Here is a 12,839-nt window from a genome sequence, read left to right as displayed (position 1 = left end):
TCACTGATGACATCACAATGATGTCACAATGTCTATGATATCATCAGTGATATGATCAGTGAAATGCGACATCATCACTGTTGTACCACTTGATTGTACTGACCTGAGTAGCAGCCCCTGTAGTGGATTTTTTGCATGACTCATGCATGGAATAGGTGAAATCAGTTATATTTGTACATGGATATATAGTCAGATATACATTTGACTTGTAGGGTGAGAAATTGAAAGCAACACATGCCAGGACACTGATATCTGCTGTGCACAGGCACAGGATAGAAGTTCCCCCCTGCGACCCGACCTGCACCATGCAGGGGATACGCCGGCACTGGTGTCCCATCAAGATGACCTGGAGAGTCAAGCGTTCCCTCTTCCGCACCCACGTGGCGGGCCTCCTCTCTCTGGCCCTGCTCTTCACCCTCTTCCTGTCCTTCAGTTACCAGTACTGGCTGCCGGGACGCTGGCCTACACCGTCGGGCTTCCGCGGCCCCAAGGTAGAGGCCAAGCAGAGCGCCTATACCTCAGGAGCATCTGGAGGGAGACAGAGTATGTGGCACCTAAGCCTTTGCTCAACCTCAGTTCTCAGCAGGCAGAGCGGGGCGGCGAAGCAGGGGCAGGAGCGGGAACCAGGATGGGTGTAATGGGGCTTGAGGACTCCATGAGCACCAACAACAGCTTGCAGAAGGAGATGGGTGTGGGAGGGAGGCTCAGCGCCCAGCCCTACCGCTACATCCTGAATGAGCCCTTCAAGTGCAGGGACAGCACGCCATTCCTCCTCATCGTCGTCGAACCAGGCCAGGCCAGCGCCCGCAACGCCATCCGCCAGACGTGGGGGAACGAGAGCGTAACGAGAGCGTAGCGATGGGCCTGGGCTTTGTTTGTCTCTTTTTGCTCAGCGTGGGAAAAGGCTCGGACACCTTCCTCCAGAGCAGCATAGAGGAGGAGAGCCGTGTCCACCACGACATCCAACAGGACTACCAGGACACGTACCACAACCTGACTATCAAAACCCTGATGGGCATGAACTGGGTGGCTAGCCACTGTCCGCGCGTATGCTACGTGATGAAGACGGACAGCGACATGTTCGTCAACACCGAGTATCTCATCCAGAAGCTGCTGAAGCCCGAGCTGCCGCCCAGGCAGAGGTACTTCATGGGCCTCCTGTGGAGGGACTACAAACCAATCCGCAACAAGGACAGCAAGTGGTACATGCCGCCGGAACTGTACCCCAGCAATGTAGGCCCTGCCTTCTGCTCGGGCATGGGGTACGTGTTCTCCGGGGACATGGCGGAGCTGATGCCATTCTGAGGGATTGTTTTGATCATGTAGACTGGGAGGCACTCAGTCAGGGCAGGGGACATCTCAGCGAGTACACAGACACTGTGACAAGCTTCATCATAAAATGCACGGAGGACATAGTCCCCGCAATAAAAATAAAAACCATGCCCAACCAAAAGCCTTGGATTAACAGTGATGTCCGGGCAGCCCTCTACGCACAGACCGCTGCCTTCAATTCTGGATCGCCGGAGGAATGCAAACAGGCAACAATAAAAAAAACGGGGAATTCGGCAAGCAGCTGGAGTCCAAATTTGACACCAACAACCCACGACACCTTTGGAGAGGACACGCTGCTTCCGACTTCAAGGGGGCAGAACAATACACCCCGAACACCTCACCCACCCTGCCAGATTAACAACGCATTCTACGCAAGGTTCGACCCCTCCGCCAGAGCACCTACCTCCCTACCCCTACCACCCCCCCTCCTCAAACCCCACCCTCCACACCCCCCACCCAACCCCCAGTCCCCACCCCTCTCCCCTTCCCCCACACACCCTGAAAACCTGAACTGCCTTACATCCTCACACCCCTCCCCTGCCAACACTCCAGACCAGGACTGCCCTCTCACCTTCACAGAGGATAAAGTACGCCGGTCGTTCATGCGAATCAACCCACGCAAGGCGGCCGCCCCAGATGGCATCCCCGGATGCGTCCTCAAGGTCTGCGCCCACCAGCTGGCGGGGGTATTCACAGAAGTCCCTCTCCCTCCGGACTGTCCCCTCCTGCTTCAAATCTGCAACCATCATCCCCATTCCCAAACAGCAGAAAGTGACCAGCCTCAGTGCTTGAAGAAGCTGGTCATATCACACATCCGCCCTACACTCCCCCCAACCACGACCCTCTACAATTTGCATACCACCCTAACAGGAGCACAGCAGACACCATCCCCCATGTGCTACACACCGCCCTCTCCCACCTGGAGGGGAGGGACACCTATGTGAGAATGCTGTTTGTGGACTACAGCTCAGCGTTCAACACCATAGTGCCCTCCAGGTTGGTCAGCAAGCTCAGGGATCTGGGCCTGAACACAGCACTGTGTGACTGGATCCTGGACTTTCTGACAGACCGCCGCCACCAGGTGGTGAGAGTGGACAACCACACCTCCTCCCCACTGACCATCAGCATAGGAGTGCCTCAGGGCTGTGTCTCCAGCCCCTTCTGGTACGACCTTTACACCCACGACTGCAGACACGTTACTAGACAAGCTACTGACACAGCCACCAAGCAATTCATTGTGCCTGCTATGCCAATATAACGCTCTTCCAAAGAGCCTCTCTCTGAGATCATTACAGACAAGGTATTAGACAAACACAGCCACCAAGTGCCTGCTTTACAAAACGCTCTGCCTCATGCCTACACACAACCAATCACAGGTAGAGTAGGGTGTGACATGCTTGGACATCCTGGGGAAAGAAAATCAACCTTCGCCGTCCTGGGAAAACAAACAAACAAACAAAAAAGAGTAAACGGCCATGTCTTGACTGAGGGGGCGGGATAGTCTGGGGGAGGGGGCGACGCCCCCTCACGCCCCCTCATGATGCCGGGACTGGGCTGGGATGACGCTTGTCCACAGGACATCTTGCACAAATGGAAAAAGTGGTTGGATGAGTTGGATCTGCTGGCTGCATTTGATGTACAGTAAGTAAGGCTTTATTTATATAGCACCTTTTAAAACACAAGGTTACAAAGTGCTTCACATATGAACCAAGTAACATTATAAAAACAACATAATACAATACAAAGATAAAAGCAACAATGAATAAAGAAAACAAGCAAAAAAGAAACTGTCAAAACAGGAGAGATACATCTATAAGAAGGCAAGCCTGTAGAGGTAGGTTTTTAGGTAACGTTTAAAACTGTCACTGAGTAGCCTATATAGGCTACTGTACAGTAGCTATATACTCAGTGACAGAAGGCAATCCTTTGTACAGCCATTTGTATTTTACTAAAAATCCTTCGTTGTTAGCAGAGCAGCTGGTCATGAAAATGGTCTCGCATTAGTCTGGTCTTGGTCTTGACTCGGTCAGTGTGACACTTAATCAGTATGTAGCCTACTGTGTACTCAAAAGACCCAAAGGCATATGCACGTGTTTTATTTGCAGATTTGAGTTCAGTTTCTGACGTACCTGGGACGCCAGGTGTCGCTATTGAGCCATCTGGTTCAGACCGACTCTGCTCAGCTACTGCCTTTTATTGTGTTTCTATGTCTTTATGTCTATGTTTTATTGTCTGGAGACAATTAAACTTTGTTGATTTGTTTGACCGGACTGTATGAGCTGACAGTATGTTATTCATCACGATCAAAGTCCTATAGTGTTCCTATCCAACAGGAATTTCCAGGGTGTCTGGCGCTGGATAATGAGTTTATACTCATGTCATTCTCTAACTGTAGTAGGCTATCACTATCACACACTTAAAGTCGAGCTGAACTCAAAAATGACTTATTTTAGTTCAAATACCTGGCTATGCAGTGCACCTATTTAATAATGTAATAAGTTAGTAGTTAGTTTATGGGCTAGAAATTCTGTCAGATGACAGGCACTAGGCGCCATTTTTTCCTTCAATTGGAAGAGAAAAATATCCTGAAATGAAGATTTGATTGACAGCTGCCATGTTGTGATATGATTGGTTGAAATGGGGTAGAAATTTGATAGTACTAGGTGACGTCAGCAAACTGTAGATTACTGTTATGAATGAAATCTTGAAAAATGAATTCTTGATGTGAAAAAGTGTGAAAAACGAAAGAAATTCGATTTTTGTGATTTTTTTGGCATACATGAATAAATAGGTGCACTGCATACCCAAGTATTTGAACTAAAATAAAATAAAAGTCATTTTTGGGTTCAGCTCGACTTTAATGGTAGCCTATTTTTAATCTCAAAGTTACGTTTTTCTGTGTTGTGTGTCACATCAAACACAGCTGTGGCAACCCCCCCCACAGACACACAGACAGACGCACGCACACACACACACACACACACACACACACACACACACACACACACACACACACACACACACACACCGGACGGCGACCCATCCCCCAACATTTTAAAGAATAAGCCCATTCATGAACAACACTTGACGTTTTTATAATTATGATAGTTGGACTCGGAACTTTTTTAGCCGTAAAAGCAGAAAAATCATAGGCCTACCCAGCTAGCAGATCATGGGCGGGCCGCCGGCGGCAAGCCGGAGACCAATTCGGCGGGCCACCGTCGGCAGCCGCAGCGGCTCCGCTGCGGTCGTGCTAGTCGGTGAAACAGCGGTCCGCCGGGGTGGCTCGCTGGCGGTCCGCTGGCGGCACCAGCGTACACAGCCAGCGGCCCTTGCACGGCACACTGATGGCATGCCGCTGGTATTGCACCTCCCAGCCCCCATATACATTGTTATGCTAATGCATGCATGCAGTGCTTCTCCACTGGCAGGGCTCCCTTCCTCTCATACTTAAATATGGTGGTAATTTCTGAGGTAGCCTATTTGGTTAAAAAAGGTTGAGAACCACTTCAATAATGCACATAATTACAATGATTTAAATGATAACATGTGAGTATTCATACAACAATAATAATTTAAAGGAGAACAGATCCGTGAACTTTTTGTTATTTTATTTATGGACATAAGAAATCAATCAAAGGATGATGATTTGACAACTGTGCATTGCAAATAGCAAAAAACTTGACAACTCTGTAGCTATATGTTGCATATTATGTAGGCTATATATTAAAAAAAACACATCAAGCCAAAAATAATGTATAAAAAAAAACAAAGCAAAGCAAAATCTGCCTTAAATAGTGCAATAGTCAAATAAAACAGTCATAAAGATACAAATAGAAAACAGGCATAAAGTCACGCACAGCAGCACATCATAGATATTCCTTTTCCACCGTGTTCCAAAAAGTAAATTTTATATAAAATTGTGTGTTATTATAGGTGGGTAATTATCAAGGACTGTAATGATTGTAAGTCAATACTAGCAGGGGGAGTCTAGTATATAAATAAACAATAGTCTCAAGATTCAAGCTTACTTAATAGCCATAATGAACATGTTACAAATGAGGAATTTGTCTTTGTGCAGTATGCAGCGCAGCAATACAAATCAGGCAGACAGAAAGGCAATTTTCAAATTAATTTGCATTAAAGTGCAAAGTAACAGACCTTGAAAGTGACATAGTGGAGTCCATGTAAATGTCCGTGGCGTGTAATAAGTCCATAAAATGCCCAGTAAGTCCTTAAGTGATGTGTAATGGTTGTGTCCATGGCCGTGGGATAATAATGTCCATATGAAAGATGTCAAGTGTCTTCAAGTGTCTGTGGGATAAGTCCATGGGGGGCATGGGCTTGTGGAGGCTTTCGGGTCTCATTGAAGAGGCGGATAGCCAAGTCCGAGTCACGAGTGCCTCGAGTCGAGTCACGAGTCCTGGACTTGGACTCCTGGACTCGAGAACACTTGCAGGCAGAGGGAGTCACAGGTCTTTTTCTCTTTGACGGCGTTGCACGTGGTGGACAAGGCCGGCTCCTCCGAAACCCAGCTATGCAGCGGAGAGAGATGGACGAGAGGTGAACAAGAAAGATTGAGGACATGAAGACTAGTCATTACAGTTTGTTGAAGTACAATTTTATATGTATTAAAACAAAAAGGGGGGCGGGGGGCACACACACACCTACACATGGAGGCATTGTGACATCACTGATGCAATAATATTTAGTGAGAGCAACACACACACACACGGGCGTGCCAATAGGGCAGGCGAGGCCAAGCTACGGCTAAAGAAATAATAATTTTCCATAAGAATATTTATAAAAAATAAAATAGAAACCTTACCTTTAAAACTATCTACGAGGTCTTGAAGTTGCCACTCCGCCAATGTGTCTCTGACAAAGCTGTCCATTGGCCCAACCTGAAACAAACAAAGGGAGCTACATTAGAAAAATAAAATAGCTATTTGAATGCCTTTTATGATGCTGCTAGGAGGGATTTTTGAGCTGATACCTATAACAGACAAATATCTGCTTCTCTTGTCCGATAAGCGATAATAATTTCACATTTTTGTATTTATGCAGCTGCTGGACTCTAGCAGCTTCATATGGCTCATCTCAAGCCTGTTTGGTCCAAAATAGAGCTTGCATCAGTGTGGGGGTAAAAGGAAATAAATAATACAAACGATTTACAGACTAACAGTCACAGACTGTAACGGTCTGTAACGTTAGTTTTGATCTCATCTTACATGGCCGTGCACGCAAACAGAAGAATATGCACGCAGTAAATTAACGTGAGCAGCAACACACTAACAATGGGCTGTACTCTGTAACGTTAGTTTAATCAATTGTCTGTTTATAGCCGCGAAAGCAAACGGAATTATGTACGTTAACGTTAAACGGCCGAATAACACCGTTAATGGTGTATTGATATATCCAGAATGAGCACAAAATAGATGTTTGCAACCGATGCCTTTTTACGTTTTACTCCAAGAAACGTGGAAGGTTTTTAACAAGATGTAGATGGCCCATGCATTTCTTCACTGGGTAGAGTGGCTAACGCTAGCCTCTGCTACTTGTAGGCCTATGTGTAACACAAAAAGCTGACTACACAACGACATTTAACTATTAGCCATCTAACTTGTTGTTATCTGCCTAACCAGCGAAATGGCTAATGGTAAGATCGCAGCAGAGCACAATAGGATTTACAAATATAGCGTTAAATATTCTTACCGATCTGCTTTTCAAAGAGCCCCGAAGTTTTCAGTGTTCTTTGTTGTCGTGCACGTCTTGTTTTTCTTGTGATGAAGTTGCAAGAAGGCAGCGGATGATCGCCACCAACCGGTCTGTTATTGTCCGTATATCGCTTTTATAATCAGTCCTGTGTTTTGTAGATAGGTGAAGACAAGTCATGGTTTAAAACGACTTTTTCAAAGATTGTTGCTATCAGTACTCGGCGCATGTTTGCTTCCTGAAATCCCATTCATAAAATGGCGCCAGGACACACGTAGCCTCAATGGCCTGGACGCAGACACAACGTCACACTACGGCAACGCAAAAGTGCCAAAATTCTTCACTTCCCATCGTCACTCTCAACCCCCCCCCCCCCTCCCTCCCAATAATCTTTATTTCAAACTGTTAACATTACACACACAAAAACAACATCAGACAAATGGATACAGATGAGACATGGGGGGGGGGATATATAGACTGCAGTGCAGACCTGACCAGTGTAATAAAGTAGAGAGAGAGAGAGAGAGAGAGAGAGAGAGAGAGAGAGAGAGAGAGAGAGAGAGAGAGAGAGAGAGAGAGAGAGAGAGAGAGAGAGAGAGAGAGAGCCATCATCCTGCATCTGGCTGAAAAATATAACACTGCATACCCAGTGAATAAATGACCCACGTTTATTCTTCTTGGACATCTACCTATTATTATTTGCACTTTATTTATTTATTTATTTATTTATTTATTTATTTATATTCCAGGGACAAAACAATTGTTCCAGAGGTTAAATTAGGCTACAACTGGGTAGACACAGCCCTGTTGTGCCTTAAATTTTGTGTAGGCCTATACAATATTTTGCCAAAAATATGTTGCTATCTTCTATAAACATTCCAAATTTGACATGTTCAAGTAGAAATGCATCAATGCTAGATTATCCATAAATTAAAATTAGGCCAATTATAAGTAATTTTGCAGGGGAAAAAAGTGATCTTTTGTCTCCACATCTGTATTGCAAAATTCATACAGATTCACATTCTACTCCTAAAATGATTTTTTCCCCTTTGTGTACACACACACACACACACACACACACACACACACACACACACACACACACACACACACACACACATACAGATCCTTTAAAAAAAATTGAATATCATGGAAATAACATGGATAACCGACCGTGGACTTCAGCGGATTGTCAAGCAAAGACGATTCAAAAAATTTGGCAGAGATTCAGAGGGAGTGGACTGAGGCTGGAGTCAGTCATAACTGAGAAGTAACTGCTGATTTTCTTCACACTATAATACTTTCTTGAAATACTGTATTGGGGGTCTTCTGGAGCTGTAGGCCAAAATTATGAAAAATGAAACAAATAAAGGCTAGAAATATTTCACTTTGTGTGTAATGAATCTATAATCTATGAAAGTTTCACTTTTTGAAAGGAATTATGGAAGAAAACTTTCCATGATATTCAAATTTTTGGGAAAGGATCTGTGTGTGTATATATATATATATACATACTTATAGTGATCAACTGCTTATATTGATCAAAAACCTTGGTCCTGAATTATTCCATGCTGTTATGAATAATTTGCTTATAGTGATCAATACTCTGCTTACAGTGATCATTTTGGGCCTTGTCCCACCTGAGAACAATGGATTTTTTTTTTAATTACAGTAATTTTATTTATTTATTTATTTACTTACAAACTGCCAGAAATGAGCTTTTTGATTAAAAAAAATCTACAGAGGTTCTCAAAGTGGGGTCCAGGTACCCCCAGGGGTCCTTGAGGGGCTTCCAGGGGTATACCCAGCAAAAAAAGTAATTCATTTTCAGAAGAATTCCAAAGATAAGTAACACAATGACAGAATGCATGAGTATTTTGGTCATGGGTTTCATACACTTTATATTATAAAACATTGTGACGACCACACATGGGAGGGTAGTCACAAAAGCTAAAAATCATATCAGTTGGGACAAAATATTATCAAATGAGGCTCCGTTGTCTAATTTGTGTCAGTTTAAAGTTTGAGAACCACTGCACTAGACATCAAGTCAAGTGGCTAGGCCATGGATGCACTATCAAGCACATAAGCTATAGACCACTTTGCTTGGTCATTCAAAACCATTCAAAGTCCAACATCCATCCGGTTGTATTTTAATTTGCTCTGGTTTACGACTCAGGCGTGAACAATTCAATAAAGTGAATTTATAAGCTATTGATTTTGATTTCTGGTATTCAAAGAACATTCCAACACAGGTGATTAGAAATGTTTGTCCACTATGTTTTTTAATTCAAAGACTAACCCAAAAATTTGAGAGAACAACATAAATAAAAAGTAAATGCTGCACGGACAAAACAATTACTACAGAAATTAAATAGGCTACAATAAACTTCTCAAATACAATGTATAATTTTTGGGCATTTGTGTTTTTCATCCATAGGCCTATAGAGCTTTGGAAAATCTTGCTAAGTTCATTTTCGAATGCTGTGAAGGTATTTTTGCCTTTGTGTAGCCTAATAAAAACAGAAATCCATTAAATAGTCTCTTTCAAACAAAAGAGAACAGAACTTAGCCCATCGTTTCAAATTAGAGCTATAGTTTCATAATGCTTATGAATGCAGTTTAATGGATGGAGTATCTTGGCCTATCTGCCGACGGCCAGACACCAGCGCCCCTCCAGCGCTGATGTGGTACTTAGAGAGGGAAAATTCTTGGCGGCTTGCCGACGGCCTGCCGCTGCTAGCCCTCCAGCGGCATTCCGCCAGAGTGAAGGTAGCGGCATCCTCCAGTGGGCCGCCGGATGGCCGCTGAAGGAATGCCACCGCCGCCCGGCCGCTCAAAATGCGACCACGGGCCACTAGCGGCAGCGGCAGATTGCTAGCTGGGTACTCGAGCCGAGAGGTCATTTTTTGCAAGAATCTTCGCACAAAAAGTGTTTAAAAACTCTTTAAAAACAAAATAAAAACATTTCATTTGTTTTTATGATCATCAAAACTAAATTATTGTTGCTTATTGTTTAATTCAGATTTACCGAAGAGTTTTGTTCGAGGGAGACAAAATGACAAGTTTCAAACCAACTTTCTATCACATGGTCCTCACTGTCTGGAACAACCACAAACACGCGCACAGGACGCACACACACACACACACGCACACGCACACGCACACGCACACGCGCACGCACGCACGCACACACACAGCCAGCCAGAGAGGAGAGGAGCTCTGTCACGCACGCGCATGGCTCGTCGGTTTGAACAGCTTCAAACCGGTTTGTTGTCTGTAACAAAAGCTGCTGCTCACACAGGCACAGAGGAGAGCCTCTCTGAGCTGCACGTGAGGCGCTGAGGATGATGAAGATGATGGTGGTGGTGATGATGATGATGGTGAAGATGTTATTGTAGGGTTTTGTGGGGGAGGGGCGCGCGGCCGTCCGTCCACGCACAGGTGAGTCCTGCTAGCTTCATCTTTTTACATATGTCCTGTCTGTTCTGTGCTTCTGTTTGCCCGTGCTAGCCGATGGATGAGGAAGAGGCTAAGGATTTCATATTGGAAAATGAATGGATGTGTCACACATCCTCTCACTCTCTTAACAGAACTTGAGCCGTTAACGTGGCGTTGAGACGGCACAAACCATTTACGCAGAAAGGATAACGTTACGTGACTCTCAGGACGCACACCAACACGTCAGCAGTGACGTCATCCTGGACAGCAAAGTTGGGTGTTGTGGCAAAAAGTGTTTCCCCTGAAAGCACAAAGCGCGTCTCCCCCACAGCGTGCCTTCTCTTCAGCGCGTCTCCCCCATGGCGTGCCTTCTCTTCAGCGCGTCTCCCCCACGGCGTGCCTTCTCTTCGGCTTGATTTCACGCCAGAGAAGAAAAGACAAAAAAAACTGGAATGGAAACAGGTTGAAATTAAGTGGTATGAATCTAGTATAGGCTGAGTAGGCTAAATCCACAATAAGCGTCCATTGATGACACGTGAGGGCTCATGTTAGAACAATAGGCTACTTGGCTATTTGTCACATCAACGATGAAAGCAACGGCCACACACCGCCCTGCACTGATTTGACTGACCCGTAGACATGAGAGGCAGCGGTGTTTTGTCAAATGCAAACGAAAACCAAAAGTGACATTGGCCTTTGTTTTTCTGACCATGACAACCAATCATCTGACTGTTATCTTGCTTCATAACAATAAAATATCATGAATGCAGACAGCTGATCTGCACTGTATCGAAATATAGTTTTATTGTAACTCATGATTTTCTCTCTCATATCAAGGACCCCTTATTTAGTCGACATCACACCCACCCATTTGATGAGAGTTTGTCTCTTGGACCCAAATTGGAGAATATTATTCTTGTTAGATATTAGAGCCGCAACGATTAGTGGATTAATTGATTGGTCGATTGACAGAAAATTAATCTCTAACTATATTTTTAATCGATTATGGGTTTACACTCATTTGTAAGACAAATAAAAAAAAATCTCTTGTTCCAGCTTCTCAAATGTGAATGTTTTCTGGCTTCTTTAGTCTTCTATGTCAGTAAAGTGTTTTGTTTGTGAATGTGGACTGTTGGTCAGGACAAAATAAGACATTTGAGGACATCATGGCTTTGGGGGGGAAAGTGTTAAAAAAAATCCACCATTTTATAGACCAAACGACTAATCGATCAGTCGAGAAAATAATCTACATATTAATAAATAATTAAAATAATCAAGCCCTATTATATATGATTTTGTCCAGAACTCCATCCTCTGTTTTATAGGAAGAGAGATATGTATTATAATAATAATAATAATAATAATAATAATAAGATAATAATAGATAGAATAGATGTAGAATGTAGAACAATAGGCATTCTTCTACATTGTCTGTGTTAACTTATTGTAAATGAGATAATGCTGAAGTTGAACAACTCATCAGTTTGAGGGGGCTCAAGGACCCCTGGTGGTCCCCAGACCCCATGTTGAGAACCACTGCTGTAACTGACCCCTCTCCCCCCACCTCTTGTTCTCTCCCCCTCCCCCGCGCTTCCCACACTCTCTTCTCCTCCCTCCTCCTCCACACACACACACACACACACACACACACACACACACACACACACACACACACACCACACACCACACACACACACACACACACACACACACACACACCACACACCCACAACACACACACACACACACCACACACCCACAACACACACACACACCACCACCACCACCACCACGCACACGCACACACCCAAACGCACGCACGCACACGCACACACCCACACCACACACCCACAACACACACACACACCACCACCGCACACACACACACACAAGCACGCACACACCCACAACACACACACACACAATTTGCAGTACGTTTGCTGTGAAATAATGGCAATATGGGACTCAAAGTTTACATTGTATGTGAAATGTACAATATGGTAAATGTGGAATATCTGAAAATCTATCTGTGTACGTCTTTGTTTGTTTCCTTTGGGGTTTATTTATACATATACATTCTTTCATATATACATCTTAAAATAGACACTTTTCACACACTTATGCTTGTATAATAGTTCATGTAAATGTTTAAATGTACCACGTCATTGTTTGTTTTAGCCTCTGCAATGCATAGCTTTTTTGTACTTTGAGAGCAACACAAACCGGAGTCAACTTCCTTGTATGTGTTCATACTTGGCCAATAAAGCTGATTCTTATTCTGTCTTCTGTCTCCAGATCAGGAGGTGCGCTTGGTTTTGGTTCCCGGCACCTCCCTGCCTTCTTGACTGCTC

General features: G+C 44.3%; 1 long non-coding RNA gene and 1 pseudogene across 2 annotated transcripts; one reads left to right on the top strand and one right to left on the bottom strand.

Moving 5' to 3' along the window:
• Positions 1 to 305: 305 nt before the first annotated feature.
• On the top strand, positions 306 to 1,305 carry LOC310775608 (beta-1,3-galactosyltransferase 2 pseudogene; annotated as a pseudogene). The gene has a single exon. The product of its transcript is annotated as a beta-1,3-galactosyltransferase 2 pseudogene (transcript).
• Positions 1,306 to 4,956: 3,651 nt separating this feature from the next.
• On the bottom strand, positions 4,957 to 7,283 carry LOC310774622. Its single transcript, XR_014552606.1, has 3 exons — positions 7,048 to 7,283; positions 6,161 to 6,236; positions 4,957 to 5,867 (listed from the first exon to the last, which is right to left on the bottom strand). It is a non-coding gene; the product is annotated as an uncharacterized lncRNA (long non-coding RNA).
• Positions 7,284 to 12,839: the final 5,556 nt, after the last annotated feature.

This window comes from Poromitra crassiceps, assembly GCF_964638095.1.
Source record: "Poromitra crassiceps genome assembly, chromosome: 4".
Taxonomy (NCBI): Eukaryota; Metazoa; Chordata; class Actinopteri; order Beryciformes; family Melamphaidae; genus Poromitra; species Poromitra crassiceps.
This window is presented reverse-complemented; position numbering and strand designations above follow the sequence as displayed.